Source organism: Triticum aestivum, chromosome 7B (genome assembly GCF_018294505.1).
Source record: "Triticum aestivum cultivar Chinese Spring chromosome 7B, IWGSC CS RefSeq v2.1, whole genome shotgun sequence".
In the NCBI taxonomy this organism is placed as follows: Eukaryota; Viridiplantae; Streptophyta; class Magnoliopsida; order Poales; family Poaceae; genus Triticum; species Triticum aestivum.
In genome coordinates, this window is record NC_057813.1 from 730,016,711 (window position 1) to 730,036,484 (window position 19,774).

General features: G+C 44.1%; 1 pseudogene; it reads left to right on the plus strand.

The window, feature by feature from the left end:
• The first annotated feature begins 511 nt into the window (after positions 1-511).
• Positions 512-19,287, plus strand: LOC123158646 (uncharacterized; annotated as a pseudogene).
• Positions 19,288-19,774: the final 487 nt, after the last annotated feature.

Consider the following 19,774-nt stretch of genomic DNA (forward strand, 5'->3'; position numbering starts at 1 on the left):
AAGAAAAGGAGAAAAAGAAAGCAAGTCCTAGACTTCTCATCCTAAAAGCAAAACGCTTAAAAAACAGAAGATGAAAAAACTAGATCTGACGTGGTGTATTGTGCCCTGCATGCACGCACGTTTAAATAAAATATTAGATGAAATAAATACTCATGTGGTGTTGTACGCATAGGATAGATATATCACGTTTGTCTTAAAAAAAGATCTCATGTGGTGCATTCTACCTTCATGTATGCAACATTTTCCTAATATAAACATATAAGATAGATCTCACGTGGTTCATAAAAAATTGTACGTATCCTTTTTTTCTTTTTTTTTGGGAGAATTCATCTAGACTTTCCGATGGTATAAATTTATTTGACAAGTGCAACCTAGGAGCTAATCAAATTGAGGGGGGGAAAGCAAATCCAAGGATGCCTACATCCCTCCGCGGAACCCGCTCCCGCAGATAACAATTCGCCGGCGGATGCCGGAGCGAAGATTGATGCTTACATGATCAAGACACTGTCCCATGTCCAGACCATCAAATTCAGATAAGCTGTCGAAACCCTCCTTCGAGGTGATCGCGTGGACAAGCACGACGTCGACCGCTCAACGTCTAAAACATCGGCCACGCCAGCATGGTTATCCCCAAGGTCACAGGTAAGTAGACAACCTCATCATCTCCATCGAGCTCGCCTTATCAAGTCGTGGCATGGACAGGTAAAGTGTACATATCGCTCATGAAAAAGGCAAGAAGTATATATCTTTGAGCCGTCATATTATAGAAAAACATACCCCTGGGGGTCACACTGCAGTGTTGTAGATCTCTTGCGAGGCTGGTACATATACATAAGATTATATTTATTGTACACACACGTATGTCCAATCTTTCCGGTGCAATCCCAAGCACGATCCTCCCGGATGGAACACATTTTAGATACGCGTACACTCATAGAAATTGTTGTCACATGGACAAAAACATTGAGCTTTGGGGAAGAATGCCTATGTAAATGTAAGACAGTGTGAGAAAATTACATGCACATTACATGTGTGGACTCAAATGGAAGCTTATTAACAATTCATACCATGTTACTAGACAGGGATTAAAGAGTTGAGTTGATTAAGCAGAATATTGTCTTTCCGGCTTGCTAACTCGCCTTTTATTTCTTTTCTTTGATTAAAAATGAATTACTTTCTCCATTCTAGATAGGATAACTCACCTACATATCATTGTAGTGGCTTTGCTATATGTTTCAATGCACATCAAGTCACGAGATGATAAAACTTTCTCTCCTTCAAGGCTTGATAAGCTATTTTAAAGGATTTTCTCATCTATGCACTCTTACTTCTTATAACAATTTTAATTACAAATTAAAATAATTTTCAAATTTAAAGCAACACAGTAAAAAGAGTAATTGTTTACAATATAGATATCTCAACTGGATTGGACATACAATAATTCAATTGGTACATTTTAGATAACAAATAAGTAGGTTAACAATCATATGTTGTAGATCAAAAATTAATGAGAGAAGCTAAGAAGGAAAAAAGGTCATTTATGTTATATGATTTTGTTCCCTTTTTATGGAAAAATTAAATGATAAAATGTTAAGAAACTAATTATGTGTGAAATAGATGTAAATTTTACGAGCAAGTTCGAACTGCATATGCACAATTCGGATTCGAAGATTTAGCTTCTATGATTATTCCCTGTTCCTCGGATGCGAAAGGTGGTGTGACTGTTGACATATTAAATGTGAAATCCAAGAATTTTACATCTTGATTTAAAATGGTTGATCAAAATAAAAAATCAAGAGTTATGATTCTTTATAGATAATCCATGAAAGCATAACAAACCTCTTTATAGAGAACCCAAGAGAGATAAAAAAACCTTTGTTGTGAAGTTTGCTTGGTGCCCAAAGTAAAACTGATATTAATTTCATTGGCAGAAATTGCAACAATACAAACGTTGAAGGGAGCACAACAACATAGCGTTAGTATTATTGTGTTTAATAATGCCTAGAGAATTCCTTTTGGTACGTGTGATTGTTCACTAAAGGACATTATTGACGCGAGCATAAATAATACACACACGACGCGCGCACACGCACATACGCGAACAGATTACTCATGCCGAACTAAATAAATGGAACTTTCCACAACAAATAATGAAATAGAAAATAAGGTTGCATGATAATTTACTTCCTTCTTTATTCTCTCTATTTTGAATTTCGAGTACTAATTTTAAGCCGATCGACCCTAAATAATGATATTGTCGTCACTAAGATTTTCAGGGACATGACATTGTGCATGTAACAAATAAAGAAGTTCATGGTGAATTTAGGCACTGACGTTACTAGATAAATCAAAGAGTCGGCCATGCACAACATAATGGTTAAAGTGATAGTTAGAGGAAAAGGTGAAATAAATGATTGGGTGGGCATAATGGAGGGTTATTATACGGGGACTAAAATAATATCATACGTAATACAAGGATGGGATTTTTTTAATCCAGTTTTCCATGACAAACAGAATTACAAATTAACATATGTGTTGTACTCAACTTACTACTCATATATAATATTAAAAGTCATATAACCTTGGAAATTTAATAGTCGTCTTTCAACCAACCACAAAATTGCGTAGTTGTTTTAAAGTTTATTTTCCATCTATGGCACTATGCGGATCTTAATCTATTCCTTCCTTGGAACCAAAATATACAATTCAGAAAATGCAAAACTAAATTATCCATCACTTTTCAATAATACTCATTTCCTGAAGCATGATACATGTGATTTCTTTGACAACACTATTCACTCATATATAGAATAATTCTAAGTAACTATACGGCACTATAAATTCAAAATTTTAAAAATAGAAACCAAAACAAATATTGCCATTTTTCTTTACAACAATTAAGTAATATTTTTTTTCATTCTTTTGAGAAACTAATATTATGTTATTAGTAAATTGTATAAAAGTTCTAGCCCGCGCATCGAGCGGGCCACTCTACTAGTTATCAATTAATACCATATGAGGAAAGGTGGCCTTTTCCTTGATTAGCTTAACTTGGAGTTGAGCATGAGACTCTTTGAGGTTAGCATGAGCACCCTTCAAGACCTTGTGAGCCTTGTCAAGTATCTCAAACTCCTCCTTGAGTCTAGCATGATCAACCCCAAGTTTAGCCTTCTCGGAGGTTAGCACACGAGACACGACAAGAGCATGATCAAGATCTTTCTTTAACTTAGCATGGTCATCATTGTGTGACTCCTCAAGAGTCAAACGATGCACACGCTCTTCCTCAAGAGCATTAGAGAGATCCGATATCTCATCGGCATAGTCACGACTATGACCTTCCATCATGGAGATGGTTTCTTCGTGCGCCTCGATCATGTCATTGGCCTAACCAAGTTGTTCCAAGAGAGCAACAAAGTGCTTCTTGGACTTACCCTTGAGCCTATTCATAAAAGACTCAAATTCATTCACTTCCTCATTAGACTCAACATGTTCATCAATGCAATCCTCCAAGGAGGGATTAGTAATGATGGTGGTTGTGATGTTGGGGGTTACCTTGTTTGAAGCTTTAGCCATGAGGCATTTGGCGGTGATGTTTTCATTGGGTGAATCAAAGAGAGACACCCGGGGAGTAGTAGCAATGGCAACGGACGCCATGGCCATTGCCTCTTCATTTTCATCATCGTCGTGATCCTCTTGGTATTCTTCTTGAACCACCAACCCACGAGTGGGAATCTTCTTGGCGAAGTTGTTCTTGTTGGGGAAGGACTTGGCTTTGTCTTTTCGGATGAACTTACCACCATTGTCTTCCCGCTTCTCATAAGGACAATGCGCAACAAAATGGCTCACATTGCCACAGTTGAAGAAAGTTCTAACTCTTTGCTTGCCCTTGACGCCACTTGAGTTGTTCTTGTTGAAGTTGGGTCTTGAACTCTTCTTGCTCCAAAATTGTCTTGAAGCAAGGGCCATGTGCTCATGGTAATCAAATTTGGTGTCTTCGGGATTGCTTTCCTCATCTTCCACTTCTTCCTCTTCTTCCAGAATAACCTTGGCCTTCAAAGCAAGGTTGGGCTTCCTTGCCCTTTGAGCACGGAGCACCGCATTATCGGCGGTCTTGTCCAAAATGCTCATTGCAACGAACTCATCCAACACTTCACTTGAGGTCATGGAGCACTACTAGGGAAAAGCCTATACACAGAATCTTAGCAGCAGCGAGGGTTAAAAACCCTCGCTACTGCTACTTCCTAGTAGCGCAGGTTTTTAAACCTCGCTGCTACTAAGTTGATAGCAGCAGTGCGGGTTTATAACCCTCGCTACTACTAAGCGGTCTCTACCGTGCCCCCCGGGACATGCCATAGTAGTAGCGCGGGTTTTTAACCCTCGCTACTACTAAGTTGATGGCAGTAGCGCGGGTTTTTAACCCTTGCTACTACTAAGTGGCCCCTGGACCATGCCATAGTAGTAGAGATGGTTATAAACCCCTCGCTACTACTAATCGTCTGCCATAGCAGTAGCGCGGGGTATGGCCTATTTGCAAAAATTTCAAAGTCTACCCCCCCCCTCCCCCCGGTGGACCGCCTTTTTAGTTTTTAAAAAAATAAAAGAAAATGATAAGAATGTCAAAAAAATAAAAGAAAATAAGTTTCCCATGTGATATCTCTTATTTACTAATTGGAGGCACCATACGAGGCACCACATTAATCCTTAAAATTAAGAAGTTTAAACCGTCCAATTAATTTATGATGTGTTTGTAGCCATCGGATGAAACATGAGGTCCCATGTACATCAGATCTCACGTAGGCAAGTCGTCATGTACTTGGTCTCTCTCCTTTTCTCTCAGGATAGAAAAAAATCAGGGTTGGAACTAAGAAGTTGAGGCCCGCTTCACCTATTCCACCAGCGTGAGACAGTTTTATTTCAGAAAAAACCAACGTGGGACAATCAGACTCCTCTTTCCATCTCTTTTCTAAAAAAATTAGAAGGAAGAAAGATAAAACGCATCTAATCACTTTCCATAATAAAAGGAAGAAAACAACCCCAATTGAACGGCCGATGCACTTGCGAGGAGAATTCATCTCCTGTGTTCATGCGCATCCAGCTGCAGCAGCCGATCTTCCCTAACAACAAGTCAACAACCAACAACAACATTTGGAGCAGGCAATGATTCCCCTGCGGACACTCCAGCAGCGGCATGCTTTCTGGAAGGCCAGACTATTCGAAGGTAAGCATTAGAATTTTGTGTTGCTAGCAATCTGCAATCACCAATGAGGGACAAATTTCGTATTCCTTTTTTAATGGATCTTAGTTCCTTATTCTAGAAGCAGACGTGTGGATGATTTCCATATTCTCGGAGGGCAAGAAACCTCGAAGATCTCCATGAAAATAAAAACACCAACTAGGCATGTACTTTAAGGAGAAGGAAACCTGCAGGTCGGTTACAAAAGAAGCTCATAAGCGCGTTGTCCCGATGAGGTGAAGTGCCTAGGAGGCTAATGCCAGGAGACAATGACGAGTACAGGCCGGCAGGAGGACAGCCGCTCCATGAGCTTCTTCGGAATACCTCCAGACCCGGGGATATTGTAGGCTCGATATCATTGTGTGTGCGCTTTAGATTTGGGTCGTTCATATGTGGGTGCTAGCGTGAAATTTCCTAACACTTTGACACATGTCTCTGCCTCCCCCATTGTCTCTCCAATTTGTGCGAGATTAAACTTTAGCACCATCACTATCGAGCGCCAAGTTCATGCAGCCATGTGCAGCAGCAGTGAGCCGGTAAACTAAGCGTGTCCACCTCCCTAGAAGATCATGTCAGATCTAGAACTATCTTGCTTAGCTATGGGTCATGCGTTGAATTGATTTTATAAGATCAATATAATTTTGACTTGCAAGTTCAGGACGACCCAGATGTTTTTTGTATGGACAGATTGGTTTTAGCATAATTGCAGGTCTCATAACAGATTAAACTTTAGCACCATCACTATGGAGCGCCATGTTCATGCAGCCATGTGCAGCAGCAGTGAGCCGGTAAACTAAGCGTGTCCACCTCCCTAGAAGATCATGTCAGATCTAGAACTATCTTGCTTAGCTATGGGTCATGCGTTGAATTGATTTTATAAGATCAATATAATTTTGACTTGCAAGTTCAGGACGACCCAGATGTTTTTGTATGGACTGAGTGGTTTTAGCATAATTGCAGGTCCCATAACATGAAACATTAATATGTCCGCTAAGTTAAACAAGGATCATTCAGTAAAGTTGATATGGTTAGGATAGTCCGTTATGCAATTGATTAAAAGAACACATGTTCCAGTCGGTACTCTCCAGCCATTGAATCTTATTAACTGCCAACCAGGCACAAACAGAACATATATGTGTATCTATGTAGCTTATTGCAGCCAAAGTTTAAAGTAGGAGGAGTCATACCAACCGTATTTGTTTAAGACTTGGTTGCCGCAATCATATGTGAGGCAGCCAGGTGTATGCATTGCAGCAAACTAGCGCACCTGAAACTGTTCAAGTTCGGCTGTTGCCCGTTACCCATGCCTTAATTCAAGAAGTGTTCTTTGACCCACCGTTTCATTGTACAACCCTGCCAAATTGGGATGATTCCTAATGTACAATCACTAGAAGAAAGTTCTGCATGTATCAATCTGTTCTCAAGACCTGATTAGGTGCTATACAGAGTTCTGCACGTACCAATCTATGCTCAAGACCCGATCATCTGTTATTTTTAGAAAAGTATAGTTGAAAAGGTTCAAAGTAATTTTTGAATGGTTACAATGCTTTTTCTTACCAGATATGTGCAACTAGATAATAGTTTCTTATTTACCTAGCAGGAGCTGGCAGTGGTGTCGTCTAGGGTACAAGGGAATTGAAAAGGATCTGTAGAGGGAATGCCATGTGCTACTGACAGTTGTGCAATGGTATGGCGAGCAAGAAAAGGAAGTACAAGGAGGTCGTGCTAGCCTAGGGCAGAGGCGCATCCACGACGTATGGAGGGACATGGAGCCAATGGTAATGAATGTTGAGTACTTAATATAACTTACAAACATGTTAAATCACATTAAGAACCATACATACGTTTAGGAAAAAATGCATAGAGGGTCAAAGGAACTGTCATAGTAATTTGAATTTTTTTTTGGTAAATATGAGTAGCTGAACGAGTCAACTAAATAACAAGGAACTAAATTTCAGTAGGATTTCCTACAAATAAAAGAGTACAAATTTAGTGAAATAGTATATATACGATAGATGGCAAACTTGCAAGGACAATAATCATGACACCTTAAAAGGACAGCAATAGGTTAAACAAATCATGCGACATAATCTTTTTGTATGAATCATTAATTTGTATTCGAAATTGATTGGGTTTTCCATCGAGTGATTATATGTAAAACAGTTATGTGCATAGGCTCCCCGTCGTTTGATATTAAACTATGTTCACATTGTACGCAAGGAGAAAAGGTCAAATGGTGAAAGAGAAGAAAGGGTAATTACTACTAGCATCTTACTGCGAAAATCTAAAGGTTCTGTAAGTGATCATGGTGGAGATATCCACACCTGTGGTCTTCAATTCACTTGATCAGGGATCACCCGATTGGATGTGTCCGACTGTGTTTGTATGACTAGAACCATGGTCCTGTCGAGAATACAACTTTTTTTCCTTAAGTATGTAGCCATTTCATCACAACTACAACAATGGTAAATTCTAAGGTGGATTGACGAATTCATAAGTTTTCAAGACCCGTGTCTTCTTCTAATGTTCTATGATGTTCTTTGTGAATCATGGTGTGCCTAAATATTTCAGCCTTGCACAATATATGTTGAAATGTTTGAGTTAAACTATATAGAAGAGAAACAGTAAAACAAATACTATTCCTTTGCTTTTACTATTTAATGTGTATGTAGTTTATTTACACGAATCAATAATGTAATCCTTATTTATAAGAAGAGGATAAAAAATACCTAGCCGTGCGGATGCACGGGTTGATGACTAGTGTGGTCTAATTGTTGGGAAAATTTACAAATATGAATTTCGACTTTATTTGCAAAATCTCTCTGGAAATTTGTAAAATGGCCATAACTTTTGCATACGAACTCGGATGAAAAAGTTTTTTATATGAAAAATCATCTACTCAAAAAGTTAAACATTTTAAAAATCCTCAAAAACCTAACAGAAAAAAAGTTACGGGGCTTTTAAGATCTGGAGGCAAAAAAATTCAAAAAAAATAGTTTTTTTAATTTTTGTTAAATCTGGTCAAACTAATTATTCAAGAATATTAGTGTTACTAAATAATTATTTTAGTTTTTTTTGAATTTTGGTCAAATTTGGTCAAACTATGGTCAAATTGTGGTCAAATTTGGTCAAACTGTGGTCAAACTAATTATTCAAGAAATATTGGTGTTACTAATTTTTTAGAACAATAGTTTCAAACTCAAACAGTGAAATATGTGACTTCATGCTCAAGCTAAATTCCTGAGGTTAATAGGATTGACATCTTACTATTGTTAGGAAAACAACAAGTGCAGACTTGGAAACGAGGGAGAATAGAACCCGGAAGTTAAGCATGCTCAGGCTGGAGTAGTGAGAGGATGGGTGACCGTCCGGGAAGTTAGATGATTTGGAATGATGAGGGGTGATTAGAGATTAAATTGAGCAGCGATGAGGGGTGATTAGAGATTTGAGGTTAAAATAATTCAGAAATTTGAAAATTCGGGAAAAAAATCAAAAAAAAAATTCGAAAAAATTCAAAAAAAATTTCAGAGATTACAGATTAGTAGTAGCGCGGGTTTTTACCCACGCTAATGCTATACGTTAGCTGTAGTGCGGGTGGCACCCGCGCTACTGCTATAAGTTAGCTGTAGCGCCTTATTAGTAGCGCCGGCCCCCGTGCTACTAATAGGCCCAAAACCCGCGCTGCTGCTAGGCTTTTCCCTAGTAGTGGAGTGGAAGTCCGGTCGTTGACGAATGACAGAGGACATGGCCTTGTTGTAGGGCATCATGGCCTTGAGGAACTTCCGCTTGATCCAATTGTCATCCGTGTCCTTGCTTCCATGATCTCGGAGTGCGACTGCGAGTTTGGTTACTCTTTGAAAGAGCTCACAAGGTTCTTCATCTTCTTTCATTGCAAACTCATCGGCTTCATCTTGCACCACTTCATAGTTGGAGCGTTGAATGCTAGCACTTCCTCGATAGAGACCCTCGACACATTTCCATGCTTCTTTAGCCATGACATGGGGTCGAAAATGAGGGAGATCTTCGGGAAGGATTGCATCTTGGATGATGAAGAGAGCACTCTCATTGAATTGATTGTCCACGGCTTCTCGAGGAGTGAAGTTGCTTGGGTCATGAGGATAAAAACCTTCTTCAATGATTCTCCAAAGGTTAGTGTTCACATGTTTCAAATGACGCTTAAAGCGATAGACCCAAGAATCAAAATCTTCATGTTTCTCATATTTAGGAGGAGGACCGGCATGATTCAAATGAGTGGAGGGGATTGGCCCTCCATAAATTGGAGGTTCCACATGGGCAAAGATGCCGGTACCATTTCTACCACTAATAGAAGGACTCTTTTCAATGTTAGCTTCCCCCTTGTCGGAGATAGCATCCGTCACCTTGTTGGTGGGATCACCCACTTTCATCGGCGAGGTAGATTTTTTAAGTCCTTCTAGGAATTCCTTAAACATGTCCTTGACCTCGGTCGTCATGGAGGTTTTCAATGTTTCCAAAGCCACATTGAATTCCTCACGTGAGATCGAGTTACCCCCATCTCCCGTAGATGAGATCGGATTCGCACCGGAGTGCTCTCCCACCTCATCTACCACATCAACCATACTCTTCGGACGGTAAAGCCCTTAAAAAGAGACGATGCTCTGATACCAATTGAAAGGATCGATATGGTTGACTAGAGGGGGGTGAATAGGCAACTAACAATTTTTAAGCTTATCTTTACCAAATTAAACTTTGCAACAAAATAGGTTGTCTAGATGTGCAACTAAGTGAGCAACCTATATGATGCAACAACAACAAGCACACATGCAAGCAAAGGATGTAAAACAAGTAGGCTTGCAAAAGTAAAGGCACGAAATAACCAAGAGTGGAGCCGGTGAAGACAAGGATGTGTTACCGGAGTTCCTTCCTTTTAAAGGGAAGTACGTCTCCGTTAGAGAGGTGTGGAGGCACAATGCTCCCCAAGAAGCCACTAGGGCCACCGTATTCTCCTCACGCCCTTACACAATGCGAGATGCCGTGATTCCACTATTGGTGCCCTTGAAGGCGGCGACCGAACCTTTACAAACAAGGTTGGGGCAATCTCCACAACAATCGGAGGCTCCCAACAACACCACGAAGCTTCACCACAATGGAGTATGGCTTCGAGGTGACCTCAACCATCTAGGGTGCTCAACACCCAAGAGTAACAAGATCTGCAAGGGATAAGTGGGGGGAATCAAATTTCTCTTGGTGGAAGTGTAGATCTGGGCCTTCTCAACCAATCCCGAGAAAATCAACAAGTTTCATTGGCTAGGGAGAGAGATCGGGCAAAAATGGAGCTTGGAGCAACAATGGAGATTTGGGGGAAAGAGGTAGGTCAACTTGGAGGAAGAAGACACCTTTATATAGTGGGGGAACAATTCCAACCGTTACCCCACTGAGCAGCCCCGCACAGAGCGGTACTACCGCTAGGGCAGGGCGGTACTACCGCTCCCTACCCAGCGGTACTACCGCGCTGGCGAGGAAGACATGCCATTGGCCCCAGAGCGGTACTACCGCGGGAGTAGGAGCGGTACTACCGCTTCTACTACCGCTTGTAGTGCCGCAAAACCCGACACGAGAAAACACCAGTCTCGAATCGAGGCGGTAGTAGCGCGGAACAGCTGCGGTACTACGGTCGAAGCCCACGAGCGGTACTACCGCCTTACGGAGCGGTACTACAGCTGAGAGCGGTACTACCGCTTCATGGAGCGGTACTACCGCTGGAGGGCTTCGGCGGTACTACCGCTGTAGTCCGCGGTACTACCACTAGCACAGGACGAAGCAGGTACGGAAGAGAAGTGGCAGCTCCAATGATGCGAAAGGAAGACGATGGGTGTGATTGGGATGTGTACGTGTTGATTCCACCCTAGTCTTACCGAAGCGGATCCCCTCTTAATACTATGGTGACTCCTACGAAACTAGTCCACCAACAACGAAACGAAGGAGCTACACCGTCTTGAATAAAACACCGAGGGGAGAAAATCGTCTCGTGCCAATGCATGAATCTCTGAAAGAACTTAACGCACATGATTAGTCCACAAAAGCATTGTCATCAATCACCAAAACCACTTGGGGATAAATATGCCCTTACAATAAGTACTCATGATAATCCTGCTGATATGATGACAAAGCCAGTTCCTACCAATAAGTTTGAGCTTTGCTCAGGCTTAGTTGGTATTTCTCACTAGTCCTATGGACTTTGACGCACAAGGTGTTTATGCTAATTTGGATGGAGTTATCTACTTTCTTCGACTACTTGAGGGAATTTGGATCAAGGTGGAGATTGTTAAATTGTGATCCAAATTATACCATGTTGGACTAGACGTAGTACAACTGGTGTGGGCCTTTGTGTTGACGTCGACGCGTACGAGTACAACTCGTTTACTTGTCCTCCAAGGACTCTCATGTATTGCCCTCATATATACCCCATGTAGTCGCACCTCAGACGGTCTGTCGTCTCATGCTTGTAATACTCCTCCATCATAGTGATTGCGCTTTCGTGCGTCCGTGGTTTTCTCCCGCAAGGGTTTCCACGTAAAAATCTGTGTCTCCCGTGTCTCGTTTATTCTCGTTATTATCTAACATTTTCTTGCAGGTAAACCCAGGCTCCAGCGCTCTTCTTGACGTTTGCCCGGTTGAGTTCCACTTTCGGTTCGAACCAACAAGTTGATCCCATGCTCACTTCACATAACAAACAACACAGATGAAAATTTGGTATTTGTGCTCATGGAGAAGAGCAATGACCAGTCATGCTTCTTATGCCTGCCATTTTATGGAATTGTTGCCCCAAGGTCCACTTATACTCTCGTTGTGACAATGAATAAACACAAAAACGTACCAGAAGAAAGGACGATAGACTTAATCCTGCCGAGCAGTACAATTGGTTTTGATTCATTATGTAGTGATGCCAAATACATTTGCAAAGAACATTTTAAGGAAGCTGAAGAGTTGGGGAATATGGTGCATAAGGTATCATTGAAAGCTGTTTGTGACCCACAAGGAGAGCCGATATTCGAGGTCAGTTTTTTCAAGTAAACAGTTTTTTTGCGCTCAATGGGGATAAGTGAAGTATTGCTTACTAGGGGTGTTCAATCTTGTTTGACCGAAACTGTGCATAGCATGTGATGTAATGCACTAGAAAGGTTGTAGTTTCTGCTACTGTGAGTCTATGAATTGACGCCTAATTTGTGCTGTTAGTCACTGGATTATCAAAACTGATCGGGATTTAGGTTGCTACAGAACATGATCTCTTACGTTCTGTTTTACCTACTGAATCGGACTGTTTCAGACGGCATGGACCTTATATAAGCAAGGATAGATGAAGAATTGGTTATCAATAAATGGCCAGGCAATAATTACCGAACCATGAGCCCATGAAAATAATAATTGGTCTGGGATGTTTGGAAATTAAAAATATTATGTCATGAAATATTGATGTCATTCTTGAATAAATCTTTTACAACACCGATAACAAAGAAAAACAGACCCAAAGCTTGTTTACTATTTTGAATTGTGCTATGCTAAATGAGAGAGGTCATTAGTTACACTATATGACACAGAGGATTCGAGTTGATCACGGCAAATCGTGTTGCAGCAAAATCCATTTATGGCATTCTGGCATTGGAATAATGCACCATTGGTGAGTTGAATTGTACTGATGCTTCCTTTTTTTTCTGTTTTCTTTCATGCATTGACAATGAAGCAGGCAATCCCCTCCTTGATACAGGTATTTTGGATTTTTTGTTTTTTCTTTTCTTCCTCTTCCCTAGATCCATTTTGGAGGTGTGGTTTCTCTAGTGTTTGACAAGAACTTCATTTGGTCAGATCATAACGGTGGAGGATACAGATTCGATCCATTCCGTTGATGCAAATCGGACAGAACCATTGTGAGTGCGTAGCATAATATGGGCATTTGAATAGTTAAACCTCATTTTTGAAGTTAGTTCATTGGATGTGTTCTGAACTTCTTGTCATACAGAATTGTAACAGGTTCATTTGGGTATGTTCACATGCAAAACTATGACCTACAGGTATGTTTCTGTGTTATGTGAGCAGTTAGTATTTTCTTGTAAGATAACAGAAGGTTTTTATCTCCATCAAAAAGATGCACGCAGCAGTTTGGTGATGGTCGACAGAAGCCATAACATAACATGACAAAATATTGGAGTTTTCGCTGACCAGAGTTGATTGACTCTGAGGTTATTTCGAGAAAGTCCCCCTCGAGCTCTCGCGACCGCGTTGCCCCTGCGGGCGACCGGCCGCGCATCGCCGTCTCCCTCCTCCAGTCCCCACCTCTCCCCTTCCTCCTGCCGCCGTTGCTGGCGCCCGCTGCCGCCCTGGCCCCGGGGTTGCTGGTGGCGGCGGCCCCCTGACCTTCCCCTCCCGGTGGCTCTCCGGCGCGGGGCGGAGCTGCACCAGGGGGGTACTCCTAGGCGGCGACAGACCGGGGGCGGCGGGGTTCCCTGGCGCGGCGCGGGCGGGCGGCTGGACGGCGGCAGCGTCATTGGTGGCGGGGTGGCGCAGCGGTAGGTCCTGGCGGCGGTGCTCGGCCCAGATCTGGGCCCTACGGGCACCATCTAGGCCTGGGCGGGCCGGCGGCGGGGCGGATCCGTGGCGAGACTTCCAGGAGGCGGGGGAACAGCGCTGAGCGGCGAGGTGCTGGCGGAGCAGGCGCAGCCTGCTGCAGCATGGCCGGCGGGGCTTAGCGGGCCCGTTGCGGGCCTGGCCGGGCCAGGGGTGGCCTGGTTTGCCCCGCTGCCCTGTGCGGACGGCAACCGCGACTGTGCCGGAGGCGCTGGTGAGGGAGTCCAGGATTAGGGGATCCTCGGACAGCCGGACTATATGCTTATGCCGGACTGTTGGACTATACAAGATTGAAAACTTCGTCCCGTGTCCAGGTGGGACTCTCCTTTGCGTGGAAGGCAAGCTTGGCAATTCGGATATGTAGATTCACTTCTCTGTAACCGTCTCTGTGTAACCCTAGCCCCCTCCAGTGTCTATATAAACCGGAGGGTTTAGTCCGTAGGACAACAACAATCAGAATCATGGGTTAGCTTCTACGGTTTAGTCTCTACGATCTCGTGGTAGATCAACTCTGGTAATACTCATATCATCAAGATCAATCAAGCAGTAAGTAGGGTATTACCTCCATAGAGAGGGCCCGAACCTGGGTAAACATCGTGTCCCCCGCCTCCTGTTACCATTAGCCTTAGACGCACAGTTCGGGACCCCCTACCCGTGATCCGCCGGTTTTGACACCGACAGCGGGCCTCTCGCACGACGGCGGAGGAGGTGGTTCCCTCCCGCTCGGCCTTGGTGCTGCTGCTCCTGTCGCTTGGCTTTTCTCTTCGGTCTTCTTGGCCTCGTGTTGGTGCTCGTAGTGAGACAGCTTGGGTGGCGGCGCAACCGCGATGGCGCATGGTGTTGGGTGGTGGTTTGGCTGGTCGGCTCCGGTTGGGCGGTGGGGTTTGTGTGCGGGAGAAATCCTTGCCGGTTCGGCCGGCTCCGATGCGGTGACACCGACGGGTGCCACCATTCCTTCTTGGAGGGTGTCGGTGATAGCCATCCTCCACTTCCCTCCGCATAGCGGGGGAAACCCTAGGACTCAACCGGGCGGCAACGTTGTCGGCGTCGTATTCTTTCTTGAAGGTGCCGCTTGGTACACGGCAGATCGGAGCCTCGGGCGGTGGTGGTTTCCGGAGGGCGCAGCGGTGGCGGTTCATCCATGCTTTGTCGAGCTGTCATTGTTGGCATTTATTTCTTCTTTTCTTTTGGGCTTGATGTGCTGCTCGCCCCAGCAATGCTATGTGTATGGTGTTCGTTGCTTCAGAATACAAAGCGGGGGAAGCCCTTTTCGGTATATCCCTATCTTTTGTAGTATTTCATTTGCCATTTGTAAATGTAAAGGGTCTTCAAAAAAATCCTGACTTGAATTGGCAATTGTACCATTCTTCTGTGCACCTTGGACTAACAGATGACTCATTTGTATTTTATCGACAGAAATTGGTAGGTTCGGTTGAAGCCTCAAGGTCAGAAATAGGTATCCTTCAGACTTGTTAACACAAGTTTCTCCCACAATACATTGATATGCTAATTACATAATCATTGTCAATGCAGTTTCTTGTGTCAAATTCATTGCACGAAATCGAAGGCGATGGTTTGTGGCTGGGTCAAGTGATGGTTTTGTTCATGTGTACGAGTATGAAAATAAAATGGAAAAAATCACGAGTTTCAAAGCTCATAATCTTGGTGTTCGTTCACTAGCCATTCATCCGACCCAGCCGTATGTGCTGTCAGGATCGCGTGCACAAATAAGGCTTTGGGACTGGGACTGGAAGTGCATACGAACATTTGAAGAACACTGGGGCTATGTTTGTGGAGTCGCATTTAACCCAGAGGACCCCAACAGTTTTGTCAGTTTTACTGATAGTTTGAAGGATCACACAATACAGGTTTACTTTCTCTCTCTTCATTCTTTCTAAGATGGAGTACGTTTCCTTTTCTAACATACCTTGATCGAAAGCTCTTATGATTGGTGTTCAGGTCTGTAGTCTTGATTCTCCCAAATACAAGTATAGCCTGTCTCGGCATTCGCATTACGTGAGGTGCCTAGATTTCTTCACGCGTGACAGTCAGAAGTATTTGGTTACTGGCTCTTTGGACAAGACCGCCAAGGTCTGCTATTTCATTGAAAAGAATATTTATACAATGCAATAATAATATTTGTAATAATGCACGCCTTGTTTTTTCAAATAAAGATATGGGACATGCAGAAGAATGCGTGCACTGGTACACTACCTCATAGGTCTGCCGTTCTTTCTGTCGTTTCCCATCCCAATCTTCCAGTTCCAGTAACAGGTACAGAAGACGGTCATGTTTATTTGTGGTGCTCCATTAGTTTCAGGTAATTAGTAAAGTATGTCCTTACGAAACAAGCATGTTACATCTCATCGCAACTAATACTATCATAGATTGTAGATTAAAAAATATTACAATAAATGCCTGTCGGTTCGCAAGCTCTCACATACCAAATATTTCTGCATCTGATTTAGTCATAATTTGTGGTAAACTGGTGAGTGCTTCATATTCCCCAGGCTCAAGAGGATACTGAACATTCATGGACGTGAAAGGGTCTTGGAGTGCGGGAGAAATCCCTTGCCGGCTCTCTTCCGGCTCCGATGCAGTGACACCTGCGGTTGCCACCATCCCTTCTTGGAGGGTGTCGGATGTATCCATTCCCCACTTCCTTTCGCGTGCCGGGGGAAACCCTAGGACACGTCCGGGCAGCAGCGTCGTCGACGTCGCATCCCTTGCTGGAGGTGCTGCTTGGTACGCGGCGGGTCGGAGCCTGGGTCTGTGGTGGGTCAATTTCGGAGGGCGCAGCGGTGGCGGGTCATCCGCGCTTTGTCGAGCTGCCGTTGTTGGCATTTCTTTCTTCTTCTTTGTTCTTTCTCTTTCATTTGGGCTTGTTGTGCTTCTCGCCCAAGCACTCCTCTGTATCGGTGTTGGTTGCTTTGTAATACAAAGCGGGGGGAAACCCTTTTTCGGTAAAGGGTCGAAGGTCTTGCATGTTTGGCAGGGTGGCGAAGGTAACTAGTATTTTCTGTTCTTGTTATCAAATCTACTGCGTAAAGATCATCTTCACATACTGCCTGCTTAGCTATATCCATGTTTTTGTTCCCTATGACGCCGGAGAAGTACTAAAGTACATGCTCCTTTATATTTTAGGGTTGCGGTTGCAAATAACGACGCACTATCAGTTATTGGAAATTGGTGATGAAGAACAAGGTGGTAGCGAGGGCAAGAGTGAGGATTCTGTATCAGCAGCAGATTGGGAAATCCTGTTAGATACAGGCATCGAGGGCATCCATGCAAGAAAGAAAGAAAAGGCAAAAAATGCTGACACCAGCATGATGAATTCTGAGATCTGAAGATTTGAAGGATCGATTGATTGGAGATGAACATTACTGCTTGGAGCTCAAATAGGCAACTCTGTTCCCAAGATTGACTTTTGGCTGCCACAAGGAAGCTGCAGGGAGCAGTTGGAGCTTGGAAGTAGAAAATGATCTGGCTAAGTGCTGCTGTTGCTTGAGAGTTGCTTGCTCTTGCTCGACGGTCTGAATTACACATCAATTTATAGTTTCATAGTCTTTTTCCCCCCTCTTTGGACTCTACTATTAATGAGGTATATTTACGATCCAGTGGATCATACGCGGTACATGCTCTTATTATTATATCAAAGTCCAGAGAAGATAATTTTATTACTGTAACAGATCACTCACAATGGGCAGTAGGGTTTTGTAACAAGGTTAGTCATCTGTCGCATTCAGCTTGGCAATACAACCTATGCAATTAGACCAGAAGATATTGGACTGTCGCAAGCTCGATCACCTGACTTTATAGGACTAACGAGCTGCTACTCTTCCGTTTTGTAAGGTTCTATGTGTTAAACACAAGTTGTAGCGTGGCAGGAGGATTGCATTACTTGCGCATATGTGTTAGGTAGTTAGGAAGGAGGTTTATCTTAACTAGAGTCCTTATTTCTACCTCTTTCTTTCTTTCTTCTCAAGATTGTAATCTAAACTACTGTATGCGCTATCCAGGGAGGTGCGCTTCTGGCCTATATAACACGCAACAGTGCCCCCACGATGGGTAAGACGCTTTCGCCTATTCGCACATGGTATACAGAGCCTCCTCTTCCAAACCCTAGCTGCTCCATAGTCCCAAGCCATGTCTTCCTCCAGCGCCGCCCCAAGCAATCTCGGTCAGGTCACGGAGAAGCTCTCCCGGACGAACTACGTCTTGTGGCGAACTCAGGTTACGCCGCAGCTAAGGGGAGCTGGGCTCTTCGGCTACGTCGACGGAACGATGCCGGAACCCACCCGCCTCCTCGTCGCCAAGGACAAGGACGGCAAGGAGTCGTCGACGGTCAACCCTCTCCATCCCATCTGGGTGAGGGAAGATCAACAAGTGCTCGGCTACCTCCTCAACAACCTCTCCAAGGAAGTGCTGATCGCGGTGACCACGGTCACCACCACGCACACCCTCTGGGTGGCGCTTGCAGGCATGTTTTCTTCTCAATCTTTGAGCCGTGTAAACAATATTCGCACTGCCTTGATCAATGCACAGAAGGGCACCCAATCGGTTGCTGCATACTACGCTCATATGCGTGGCCTTGCGGATGAACTCGCCGCGGCCGGCAAGCCCATCCAGGACGATGAGCTCATCTCCTACCTGCTGCATGGGCTGGACATGGACTACCAGCCTCTCGTCTCCGCCCTCGACGCCCGTGTCACACTGGTCTCCATCGACGAGCTGTACTCCGTGCTGTGCAACTTTGATCAGCGTGTGGCACAGTTTCACAACACCGGCGGTGGCATCAAATCCTCGGCCAACGCCGCCACTCGCGGGTGCGGCGGGTACTCCTCGCGCTCTCGCGGTCCTCCCCGACACAAGGGCAAGCAAGGTGGTGGCAGCTCCAGCAACTCCTCTCGCGGCGGACGTCCCAACTTCGCCAACAACAGGGGCCGTCGCGGCGGGGGTGGCAGCGGTGGCGGCTCGGGCAGATCACGTCCTGATGTCGTACGTTGCCAGATTTGCGGCAAGCCGGGCCACACGGCCAAGGACTGCTGGTATCGTTTCGATGAAGACGATGCCTCCTCTGATGAAGATGACAAGGTAGCTGCCGCCGCCGATGGGTCATATGGTGTTGATACTAATTGGTATCTTGACAGTGGTGCTACCAACCACCTCACGGGAGAACTTGAGAAGGTGACCCTTCGTGAGAAATATCATGGCAAAGACCAAATTCACAAGGCAAGTGGTGCAGGTATGAGGATACGTCACATAGGTCATTCGGTTATACATACCCCTTCTCGCAAGATTCATCTTAGAAAATTCTTGCATGTTCCTAGTGCCAACAAAAATCTTCTCTTTGTTCATCGCATTACCATTGATAATCATGTATTCATCGAATTCCATCCTTTATTCTTTTTGATCAAGGATCAGGCCACGAGGAAAGTTCTCTATCGAGGTAGCACTAGTAGAAACCGGAGCTTTAAAACCGTTTTGTAAGAGCCTTTAGTGCCGGTTCTACAACCGGCACTAAAGGGTGGAGACTAAAGCCCCCCCCCCTTTAGTACCGGTTCGGCACGAACCGCCACTAAAGGCCCACCACGTGGCGTGAGCTCGCGCCGTGGTATGGGGACCTTTAGTACCGGTTGGTGTTACCAACCGGTACTAAAGGTAAAAAATATTTGATTTTTTTTTATTTTCAATTTTTTGAATTATTTTAACCTCTAATCTCTAATCACTCCTCACCACTGCTCAATTTAATATCTAATCTCTAATCACCCCTCATCATTCCAAATCATCTAACTTCCCGGATGATCACCCATCCTTCACTACTCTAGCCTGAGCACGCTTAACTTTCGGGTTCTATTCTCCCTCGTTTCCAAGTCTGCACTTGTTGTTTTCCTGACAAATGTAAGCTGTCAATCCTATTAACCCTCAGCAGTTTAGCTT